This window comes from Trachypithecus francoisi, unplaced genomic scaffold, assembly GCF_009764315.1.
Source record: "Trachypithecus francoisi isolate TF-2019V2 unplaced genomic scaffold, Tfra_2.0 Lachesis_group20, whole genome shotgun sequence".
NCBI lineage: Eukaryota > Metazoa > Chordata > Mammalia > Primates > Cercopithecidae > Trachypithecus > Trachypithecus francoisi.
This window is the reverse complement of record NW_022681466.1, coordinates 39,049,527-39,061,548: the sequence shown is the minus strand read 5'-3', so window position 1 is coordinate 39,061,548 and position 12,022 is coordinate 39,049,527. Positions and strand designations below refer to the sequence as shown.

The window sequence follows — 12,022 nt, the reverse complement described above, 5'->3', positions numbered from 1 at the left end:
CCCAAGTAGCTGGGACTACAGGCGCCCACCACCTCGCCCGGCTAGTTTTTTGTATTTTTAGTAGAGACGGGGTTTCACTGTGTTTGCCAGGATGGTCTCGATCTCCTGACCTTGTGATCCGCCCGTCTCGGCCTCCCAAAGTGCTGGATTACAGGCTTGAGCCACCGCGCCCGGCCTCTGTGTGTTTTTCTCATGGATTGATAGCTCATTTCTTTTTTGCTTGCTTGTTTGTTTATTTGTTTGTTTGCTTTTGAGATGGAGTCTTGCTGTGTCGTCCAGGCTGGAGTGCAGTGGTAAGATCTCAGCTCAGTGCAACCTCCACCTTCTGGGTTCAAGCAATTCTCTCTCCTGCCTCAGACTCCCGAGTAGCAGGGACTACAGGTGTGTGCCACCATGCCTGGCTAAATTTTTTTTTTTTTTTGAGATGGAGTCTCACTCTGTCACCCAGGCTGGAGTGCAGTGGCTACGATCTCGGCTCACTGCAACCTCTACTCCTGGGTTCAAGCGATTCCCCTGCCTCAGCCTCTGGAGTAGCTGGGATTACAGGCACATGCCACTATGCCCAGCTAATTTTTGTATTTTTAGTAGAGATGGGGTTTCTCCATGTTGGCCAGGCTGGTCTCAAACTCCTGACTTCAGGTGATCGTCCCACCTCAGCCTCCCAAAGTGCTGGGATTTACAGGCATGAGCCACCACACCCGGCCTATGTTTTGTATTTTCATTAGAGACAGAGTTTCACTGTTTTGGCCAGGCTGGTCTCAAACTCGAACTCCTGACCTCAAGTGATCTATCTGCTTCGGCCTCCCAAAGTGCTGGGATTACAGGTGTGAGCCACTGCGCCTGGTCTGTTTTTTTTGGGATTGGTTCTCACTCTGTTGCCCAGGCTGGAGTGCAGTGATTCAGCACGTCTTACTGCAGCCTCTAACTCCCAGGCTCAAGTGATCCTTCCACTTCAGCCTCCCAAGTAGCTGGGATGACAGGTGTACACCACCATGCCTGGCTAATTTTTATATTTTTTGTAGAGACCAGGTTTCACCATGTTGCCCAGGCTGGTCTCAAACGCCTGGACTCAAACAATCCGCCCACCTCGGCCTCCCAGAGTGCTAGGATTCTAGGCATGAGCCACCATGTCCAGCCTTCTTTTCTTTTTCTTTTTCTTTCTTTTTTTTGAGACAGTCTTGCTCTGTTGCCCAGGCTGGAGTGCAGTGGCTCAATCTCAGCTCACTGCAACTTCTGCTTCGCAAGTTCAAATGATTCTCCTGCTTCAGCCTCCCTAGTAGCTGGGATTACAGGTGCATGCCACCACGTCTGACTAATTTTTGTATTTTTTTTGTAGAGACGGGGTTTCTCTGGGCTGGTCCTAAACTCCTGACCTCAGGTGATCCGCCCGCCTCGGCTTCCCAAAGTGCTGGTATTACAGGTATGAGCCACTGTGCCTGGTCCAGCCTTCTTTTTTATCATTGAATAATATTCCATTGTACGTTCGTATACCAAGACAGGAGGATCGCTTGAGCCCAGGAGTTCGAGACAAGCCTGGGCAATATCACAAGACTCCATCTCTACAAAAAATAAAAAATTATATTACCTGGGCATGATGGTGCATTCCTGTACACAGCTACTTGGGAGACTGAGGCAGAGGATAACTGGAGCCCAGGAGTTTGAGGTTGCAATTAGCAGTGATCACACCACCACACTCCAGCCTGGGCAACAAAGCAAGATCCTGTCATTATATGGATGTACCACAGTTTGTTGATCCATTTCGCTATGGAAGCACATCTTGGTTGGTTCAAATTTTGGCAATTACGAATGAAGCTGCTATAAACATTTGTATGCAGGTGCAGGGTTTTGTGTAGACACGTTTTCAGCTCACTTGGATAAATACCATGGATTGCGACTGCTGGATGGTATGGTAAGACTATGTTTACCTTTGTAAGAAACTGCCAAACTGTCTTTTGAAGTGGCTGTACCATTTTGCATTCCCACTAGCGATGAATCACAGTTCCTCTTGTTCCATATCCTCACCAGAATTTGGTGTTGTCAGTGTTTTGCATTTTAGCCAGTCTAATAGGTGTGTAGTGGTGTCTCGTTATTTTAATTTGCCATTCCATAATTTTGCTGTGAGGTGAGTTTCTTGGTTGGAGCAGTGTTGTCTGTCTGGGAATCCATGACAGCATAAAAGACTTGCAGAAAGTGAATGGAAGAGCCGGCGCGGTGGCTCATGTCTGTAATCCCAGCACTTTGGGAGACCGAGGCGGGTGGATCATGAGGTCAGGAGTTCAAGACCAGCCTGGCCAACATGGTGGATCCCTGTTTCTACTAAAGATACAAAAATTTAGCTGGGCATAGTGGCGCGCGCCTGTAATCCCAGCTACTCAGGAGGCTGGGGCAGAAGAATTGCTTGAACCCGGGAGGCAGAGGTTGCAGTGAGCCGGGATCATGCCACTGCACCCCAGCCTGGGCAACAGGGCAAGACTGTCTCAAAAAAAAAAAAAAAAAAAAAAAAGACAGTGAATGGATGTTGGTGCTGGCAGCAGACTGACATATTGGAAAGTAAATATGGCCCAATCCAGATAAAATGTCTCTTCCTCCTGATCTATTATGGAAAGCGTCCAATGTTATTGTCATGATCACCAGGTAATTGAATGGTGCCTTCAGGGTGTGAAGTCAACATCAGGGCTGGTTGGGCCCCAGCAGGAATAGTAGCCAGACCACACTCAGTAGTAGGAAGTGAATAATACTGAGCCTATGCATAGCCTCTGTCTCTGCTGCCTTGGCCATGTGGTTCATGATCCCATTAAGCAAGCACTGGCCTGGCAGGGAGAGGAGGATGATGGACATCTACAGAGCAGGCCATCATGGCCACCTGAATATTAATAGCCTACTCCACGGTGGAGGCCTTTGGGTGAACATCCGTATAATTCAAATATCCACACCCTCTAAGTTCATTCCAAGAGATCCATACATCTACCCCTTCTCCAAACCACCTTTGTTGTCAAATCCTATCTTCCTCTCACAACTTCCTGACTGGATTGTTTATGACTCTTTTGGTTGCAAGAGGCAGAAGACCCAATTCGAAGTTGGCTTATGAATAAAGGAATTAACCACCTCAAATAAGAAGGCTGGGCGCAGTGGCTCATGCATGTAATCCCTGTACTTTGGTAGGTTGAGGTAGGAGGATCACTTGAAGCCAGGGATTTGTGTGACCAGCTTGGGCGACAGAGGGAGACTCTGTTTCTCTACAAAAAAAAAAAAAAGGCCGGGCGCGGTGGCTCAAGCCTGTAATCCCAGCACTTTGGGAGGCCGAGACGGGTGGATCGCGAGGTCAGGAGATCGAGACCATCCTGGCTAACACGGCGAAACCCCGTCTCTACTAAAAAACAGAAAAAACTAGCCGGGCGAGTTGGCGGGCGCCTGTAGTCCCAGCTACTCGGGAGGCTGAGGCAGGAGAATGGCGTAAACCCGGGAGGCGGAGCTTGCAGTGAGCTGAGATCCGGCCACTGCACTCCAGCCTGGGCGACTGCGAGACTCCGTCTCAAATAAAAAAAATAAAAAAAAAAAAAAAAAAAAAAAAAAAAAATTATCCAGGTGTGGTGGTGTGCACTGTAGTATCAGGTACTTGGGATGCTGCGGTAGGACAGTTGCTTGAACCCAGGACTTTGGGGCTGCAGTGAGCTATGACTGAGCCACTGAACTCCGGCCTGGGTGACCAAGCAAGACCCTGTCTCTAAAAAAAAAGATAATAATAACAAAAGTCCAGGCCAGGTGCAGTGGGTCGTGCCTGTAATCCCAGCGCTTTGGGAAGCCAAGCCGGTGGATCACCTGAGGTCAGGAGTTCGAGACCAGCCTGGCCACCTCCAGTAGAGATGGCAAAACTCTGTCTCTACTAAAAATACAAAAATTAGCTAGGCGTGATGGCAAGTGCCTGTAATCCCAGCTACTTGGGAGGCTGAGGTAGGAAAATCGCTTGAACCCAGGAGGTGGAGGTTGCAATGAGTCAAGATCGTGCCACTGCGCTCCAGCCTGGGGCAATGGAGTAAAACTCTGTCTCAAAAAACAAAACAAAACAAAACAAAAAGTCCAGAGATAAGTCTGCTTTCAGATGTGTCTTGATTAGGGGTTTAAAAGAAATCAGCTGGGCGTGGTGGCTCACACCTGTAATCCCAGCACTTCGGGAGGCTAAGGCAGGCGGATCACGAGTTCAGGAGATCGAGACCATCCTGGTTAACACAGTGAAACCCCGTCTCTACTAAAAATACAAAAAAAAAAGGCCGGACGTGGTGGCTCAAGCCTGTAATCCCAGCACTTTGGGAGGCCGAGACGGGCAGATCACGAGGTCAGCAGATCGAGACCATCCTGGCTAACACGGTGAAACCCTGTCTCTACTAAAAAATACAAAAAACTAGCCGGGCAAGGTGGCAGGCGCCTGTAGTCCCAGCCACTCGGGAGGCTGAGGCAGGAGAATGGCGTGAACCTGGGAGGCGGAGCTTGCAGTGAGCCGAGATCCGGCCACTGCACTCCAGCCTGGGCGACAGAGCGAGACTCCGTCTCAAAAAAAAAATAAAATAAATAAAAATAAAAAAATAATAAAAATACAAAAAAAAAAAAAATTAGCCGGGCGTGGTGGTGGTCGCCTGTAGTCCCAGCTACTTGGGAGGCTGAGGCAGGAGAATGACGTGAACCCAGGAGGTGGAGCTTGCAGTAAGCCAAGATTGCGCCACTGCACTCCAGCCTGGGTGACAGAGCAAGACTCCATCTCAAAATAATAATAATAATAATAATAATAAAAAATACATAAATTAAATAAAATAAGAAAAGAAATCAGAATCTGGTGTCTCTCTTGAACCTGTTCTGCTTTGTTCTATTGTTGCTCCATTTTCAGACAGGCTCCAGGCTCTTTCCTTACAGTGGTAAAATATTTACAGTAGCTCCAGACTTTACATCCATTATCATAATTCCAAGTATAGAGGAAGTACGTCTCTCCCCTATTGGTCAAAGTCCCAGGCCTGATTCTTACCGGTCCCTATTGAGTTATATGCTCTCCATGAAACCATCCCTGTGACCTAGGGGAAGCGTTATCCTCCTTGGCTTATGTCAGTTAGAGTCCACCCAGGGTATGGAGTCAACCTCATCCAAGCACATGGACTGGGTGCGGGTGAGCACTGGTTCCTGCAGGAAAGTTAGGAATTACTCTTTTAACAGAAGTGTGCATATCCGCTGGGCAACATAAAAGAATTAATGATCCTTATACCAACCAGCCAGCCAAATTGGTTTTCACTGGTTTGGGAATCAGTGTAGATCTCACCTTGGGATATCTGTCCTTTGAGAAAAATGTGTACCAGCTGCATGCTTCAAGGTTCTACCCACTAGGGAGTTTGACTACTTACTTTCCTTCAGAGCTGTGTATTAGTCCATTTTGTATTATTATAAAGGAATACCTGAGGCTAGGTAATTCATACTTTTTAAAAAAGCGGGATTGGAGGGGGTTGGTCACTCATAGTTCTGCAGGCTGTACAAGAAGTATGGTGCCAGTATCTGTTTCTGGTGAGGGCTTCAAGAAGCTTTGAGATGGAGTCTCACCCTGTCACCCAGGCTAGAGGGCAGTGGCACAATCTCAGCTCACTACAACCTCTGCCTCCCAGGTTCAAGTGATTTTCCTGCCTCAGCCTCCTGTGTAGTTGGGATTACAATCACACATCACCATTCCTGGCTAATTTTTGTATTTTTAGTAGAGGCGAGGTATCACCGTGTTGCCCGGCTGGTCTCAAACTCCTGACCTCAAGTGACCCACCCACCTTGGCCTCCCAAAGTGCTGGGATTACAGGCATGAGTCACCTCGCCTGGCAGGTTACATTTTTATTTGGTGATCAGTAAGGTGGCCAAGAGCTCTTTCTCAAAACGAGGACAGTTCCTTACTGAAGAGTCTCCATATGTGGCACTGATCTCTGCAGTTTCCCCAAGGATGCAGTTTTGCTTCTGAGTTACTCTTTTTGTGGGGAAGGGAGCACCATTGACTTTGATTTAGCCAAGCCTGCCACCGTAGCCCTGACGCAGAGGGTAAGAAAGCCAGCGTGGGGGTTCCACCAGCAGCTGGGAACATCCGTCCCACCTGCAGACTCAGGAACAGGCAAGTAAACCCAGGATGGGTTTGGAGACTCTTCAGCTGACACAGGGACCCAGGTTTCTTCCATGTTGCAGCCCTATCACCTTCTTCATAGGGTTCCCAGTGTGGCCAGCTTGTCTGCTTCAAGCCAGGGAAAGGAGAGAGAGAGACACCATTTTGTAAGCACTAACCCATTAGACAAATGCATTACTTTCACTTCAACTAGACTTATGGCCTCACCTGGATCCAAGGAAACTGAAAAGTAGAGTCACTGGCTAGGCACCCATCTGCCAGCAACAAGGAGACCAAATGGAAGGTGAAACATGAGTTTTGGTGGATAACTAGGGATTGCTGCCACACTAAATTAAATCAGAAAGGGCTGTATTTGGCTGAGCACGGTGGCTCACACCTGTAATCTCAGCACTTTGGGAGGCTGGGGCGGGCAGATCTCTTGAGCCCAGGAGTTCTAGACCAGCTTGGGCAACATGGCAAAATCCCATCTCTACAAAACATACAAAAATTAGCTGGGTGTGGTGGTGCATGCCTGTAGTCTCAACTACTTGGGAGGCCGATGTCTGAGAATCACTTCAACCCAGGAGGTTGAGGCTGCAGGGAGCTCTGATTGTGCCATTGCACTCCAGCCTGGATGACAGAGCAAGACCCTGTCTCAAAAAGAAGAAAAAAGTGAGAAAGTGGTGTATTTGAGGGATGTTGTATAGTTTACAGAACTGAAACATGAGTTTACAAGATGGCCTAGAAAGACAGAAACCAAAGGACCTCAGCTTCAGTAGCTAGTGGCCCTGTGTCTTTCAGCCAACTCAGCTCCAGCTCCTTCCTTTCTTTGTGTGTTTTCACTCAACATTCATATTTTCAAGGAAGAGAATCTGAATGGATTAAAAAAAAATTTTTTTTTGAGACAGCATCTCACTCTACCACCCAGGCTGGAATGCAGTAGTGCAACCTCGGCTCACTGCAGCCTCCACCTCCCAGGCTCAAGTCATCCTCCCACCTCAGCCTCCCAAGTCGCAGGAACTACAGGCACACGCCACCACGCTTGGCTAAATTTTTTTTTTTTTTGGAGATAGAGTCTCACTCTGTTGCTCAGGCTGGAGTGCAGTGGCGCAATCTCAGCTCACTGCAACCACTGCCCCTGGGTTCGAGCAATTCTTGTGCCTCAGTCTCCTGAGTAGCTGGGACTATGGGCACGAGCCACCACACCTGGCTAATTTTTGTATTTTCAGTAGAGACAGGGTTTCACCACGTTGGCTGGGCTGGTCTCGAACTCCTGATCTCAAGTGATCCACCTGCCTCGGCTTCCCAAAGTGTTGAGATTACAGGCGTTAGCCACCGCTGGCCTTGGCTAATTTTTTAATTTTTATTTTTGTAGAGACGGTGGTTTGGGGGAGGGCATCTTGCTATGTTGCCCAAGATGGTGAATTAATATTATGTCCTGAACGTTTGCATCCCCCTCAAAAATTCATATGTTGAAAACCTAACTCCCAGTATGATAGTATTTGGAGATGGGGCCTTTGGGAGGATGAGATGAGTTCATGAGGGTGGGGCCCTCATGATGAGATTATTGTCCTTATAAGAAGAGACACCAGGCCAGCCGCAGTGACTCACGCCTGTAATCCCAGCACTTTGGGAGGCTGAGGTGGGCGGATCAGGAGGTCAGGAGTTCGAGACCAGCTTGGCTAACATGGTGAAATCCCATCTGTACTAAAAATACAAAAATGAGCCAGATGTGGTGGCATGCACTTGTAATCCCAATTACTTGGGAGGCTGAGGCAGGATAATCGCTTGAAACCAGGAAACGGAGGTTGCAGTGAGCCAGGATCGTGCCATTGCACTCCAGCCTGGGTGACAGGGTGAGACTCTGTCTAAAAAAAAAAAAAAAAAGAAGAAGAGACACCAGAGAGCTTTCACTCTCACTCCTCTGTGCTAAAATGAAGAGATCGGCCGGGCACGGTGGCTCAAGCCTGTAATCCCAGCACTTTGGGAGGCCGAGACGGGTGGATCACGAGGTCAGGAGATCGAGATCATCCTGGCTAACACGGTGAAACCCCGTCTCTACTAAAAAAAATACAAAAAACTAGCCGGGCGAGGTGGCAGGCGCCTGTAGTCCCAGCTACTCCGGAGGCTGAGGCAGGAGAATGGTGTAAACCCGGGAGGCGGAGCTTGCAGTGAGCTGAGAACCGGCCACTGCACTCCAGCCTGGGCGACAGAGCGAGACTCCATCTCAAAAATAAATAAATAAATAAATAAATAAATAAAATAAAATGAAGAGATCATGCTAGCACACAATGAGACGATGGTCATCTGGACTCCAAAGAGGGGGCCCTTCCTGGAAACTGACCACTCTGGCACCCTTATTTCAGATTTTGTGATCCAGAAATGTGAGAAAAATAAATGTTTGTTATTTAAGCCTTCCAGCCTGTAGTACTTTGTTATGGTAACCTAAGCAGACTATGCTAGTGGACTAATACATCAGCTAAAACTTGGTTGTAAGTGATAGGTCTTTTTCTTTTTTTTTTTTGGCGACGGAGTCTTACACTGTCACCTGGGTGGGAGTGCAGTGGCGTCATCTTGGCTCACTGCAACCTCTACCTCCCAGGTTTAAGCGATTCTTGTACCTCAGCCTCCCAAGTAGCTGGGACCACAGATATGTGCTACCACGCCTGCCTAATTTTTTGTATTTTTAGTAGAGACAGGTTTTTGCCACGTTGGACAGGCTAGTCTTCTTTTTTTTTGAAATGGAGTTTCGCTCTTGTTGCCCAGGCTGGAGCACAATGGCACAATCTTGGCTCACTGCAACCTCTGCGTCCCAGGTTCAAGCGATTCTCCTGCCTCGGCCTCCCAAATAGCTGGGGTTACAGGTGACCGCCACCACGCCCAGCTAATTTTCTGTATTTTTAGTAGAGACGAGGTTTCCCTGTGTTGGCCAGGCTGGTCTCGAACTCCTGATCTCAGGTCATCTGCCCATCTCAGCCTCCCAAAGTGCTAGGATTACAGGTGTGAGCCACCGCGTCCAACTATATCGTATCTTTCAAAGGCAATTTTGGGCATCATACTTCTGTTTCAGGTTGTTTTTAGGTGCAAGTACAGAATAGTGGTTCAGAATACAGATCCTGGAACCAGACTGCTTACAGCTGAATCCTGTCTTTGCCATTTACTGGCTGTGTGACCCTGGACAAGTTACATAAACACTTGTGATTCAGTGCTGTCTTTTATGAAATAGAGCAAATAACAGTACTACCTCACAGTTGTGAAGATCAAGTGTATTAATACATGGTAAACACTCAGAACACTTCCGGACACATAGTAGTCAGTATTTTCAAGCAAAAGAAACTCAGCTTGGCTTGGTATGGTGGCTCAGGCTTGTAATCCCAGCACTTTGGGAGGCGAAGGTGGGTGGATTGCTTGAGCTCAGGAGTTCAAGACCAGCTTGGGCAAAATAGTGAAACCCTGTCTTTACAAAAAATACAAACATTAGCTGGACGTGGTGGTGTGTACCTGTAGTCCCAGCTATTTGGGAGGCTGAGGTGGGAGGATGGTTTCAGCCCAGGAGGCAGAGGTCGCAGTGAGCCGAGATCGTGCCACTCCACTCCAGCCTGGGTGACAGAGCCAGATCCTGTCTCAAAGACAAGAAATAAAAAGAAAAAAAAAAAGAGAAGAAACTCAACTTGACAATACAAAAGAAATGTGTATCGGATCTCATAATTGCAAACCTTCAGAGATAGAGCGGGTCAGACTTCTCAAGGTTTCCCTAGTTTTCTTATTCAGATTTCTAGGACTCACATCCCTCAGTTCAGAAGAACAGAGGCTGCTTTCCTACCTCCAACCAGTAAACAAAAGGCACAGGCTGTCCAACTGGATGAATTTAGGTCATGTGCCTGCCCCTGAACCATTCTCAGTAGCTGAGAGAATGCCTCACAGTGATTGGTTTAGGGGTGAATTCCTTCCACATTCTTGCATTTAGGGGGATGGGATTATGCTGATTAAGAGTAGGTACAACCCTTTATGAACTCTGGCTGCTATACAATGAATGAGGCTGGCATTATTGCTTGCAAGAATGGACAGATTTGATGTTTGAATTTATTTATAGTAAGAAATAAACCCGGACAACTTTTCTAAAATGTAATCTTTTAGAACACAAAAAAATTGCAGAAACAAAAATGGCCCATAATCCTGATGCTCTGTTGACCATCTTTGTTCGTTTGAGCATATGGCAAAAAATGCAAAATTCAGAAATGTGTAACGAGCATAGAATGTTACTGGAACAGTTGACAAAACTTGAACACAGACTACATACTAAACAACAGCATGAAATTTCAGTTTTTCTGAATTTGACGACTGCAGTGTGGTTATATAAGAGAATGTCTTTTCTTAGGAGATACACCGTGAAACAGAGGAAAAAGGACATGATTCTGAAACTCTCAAATGTTTCAAAAAGTAACATATTAAAATCACACATAGGCACACACGTGCATATGTATACATATATATGTATAGAGACAGCAGTAGCAAATGTGGCAAAATGTTAACATTTGGCAAATCTGGATAAGGATTTGCAATTCTGCTGCATTTGAAATTATTTAAAAATACAAAACTTGAGTGTTTGGAGAAACAGGAATAATAAACCTTTTGTTACCATATTTGCGGCTTCTATACAGTCTTTTACACACGCAATTAAAAAAAAAAAACTAAACTAAAAAATATAACCTTCCCTCTTCCCTCCCATAGTGGCCAGAAACCCCTGCCAAGTTCTTCGGATGTCATAACAGGAAAAAAACGCAAAGCAATATGTCTTTCTATAAAGATTACTTATTTACTAATTATCATTTTTTAATTTTCATGAAGATCAACAACAAAGCTTTTTTTAAAATAATGACTTTGAGAATCATTTTGCCGTATTTGTTTAAGGCTGTCGCCCAGGAAAACGCCGAGGGACCATGCGCGCTTCAACCCCGTGGAAACACGAACGGCCCAGGGGACCGCCCCTTCGCGTTGCTTGACGGGATCTAGAGTCCTCCCGCTCCGCCCCGCCAGGCGCTCGGGGACCGCCCGGCCGCTCCCTCATCTCGCGATGCCATCCTCCTTTTTTTTTTTTTTTTTTCCCCCCCATCCCACTCGCCCCTAAGCCCTATGACTCCCTCCTCTCTTAACGTGTTTTTCAAATCCACCAATGGGCACACAGCTTGGGCTCGAACCAGCCAATCGGAATGCGGAGTCACCGGGAAATTTAAATCGCGCCGGCCGGCTGCACGAGCCACACGGTCTTTGAGCTGAGTCGAGGTGCACCCTTTGAGCGCAGCCGTCCCACAGCCGCTGATTTCCCCGCTTCGCCTCCCGTGGAAGCCCGAGCCCGCTTCGCAGGTACAGACTCAGGCGGCGGCCCGGCCGGAGCGCTAACGGCTTGTCCGCGGGCGGCGTTCGCCTTTGGATGGGGGGAGGGAGGCCCCGGGTCCACGCCGAGCCTGGCTCAGCCTCCGCGTTGACTAGGCCTCGGGGGCGACTGGTTCATTGACCAGGCGGCTGAGTTTCGCGGGGTCTGCGGGTTTAGGCGCCGACGCTCTTCAAACGGCGGCGGAGACCATAACGCGTCGCGGCCGGGAGAATCGGAGCGAGCCAGGCCTGAGGGCGAATGTCCCGGGAGGGCTCGTGGCGGTCCTGGCCTCGCCTCCCGCTTTCTCGTTGCATCTTCCCCGACGTAGGGGCAGGGGCTGGGGGTGGCAGTTGGGAGCACCGTCTCTGACACTTAGGCCCCGGGGTGGCTGTGCCACCAAGTCGTAGGCGAGCGTAATGAAAGCAAAGATAGCAAATTGTAAGGAGGGCTTTGACTTTCGTCGTCTTCTGAATGACGCACAGCTGATGTCGTCCTAATTAAGTGCATTCACTCCTAGTCTCTGGAAATGCAAATCA

General features: G+C 47.9%; 1 protein-coding gene across 3 annotated transcripts in view; it reads left to right on the top strand.

Annotated features, from left to right (window-relative positions):
• The window catches only part of KPNA2 (karyopherin subunit alpha 2), a 147,051-nt gene that overhangs the window by 121,710 nt on the left and 13,319 nt on the right, over positions 1-12,022 (top strand). For 2 of the 3 annotated variants that reach the window (XM_033183870.1, XM_033183871.1), the window contains exon 1: positions 11,165-11,476. The exons of the other annotated variant lie outside the window; for it this stretch is intronic. The gene's annotated coding sequence lies outside the window, so the exon portion shown is untranslated. Of the gene's footprint in view, positions 1-11,164; positions 11,477-12,022 lie in introns of those variants that run through there. 3 annotated transcript variants of the gene reach the window in all.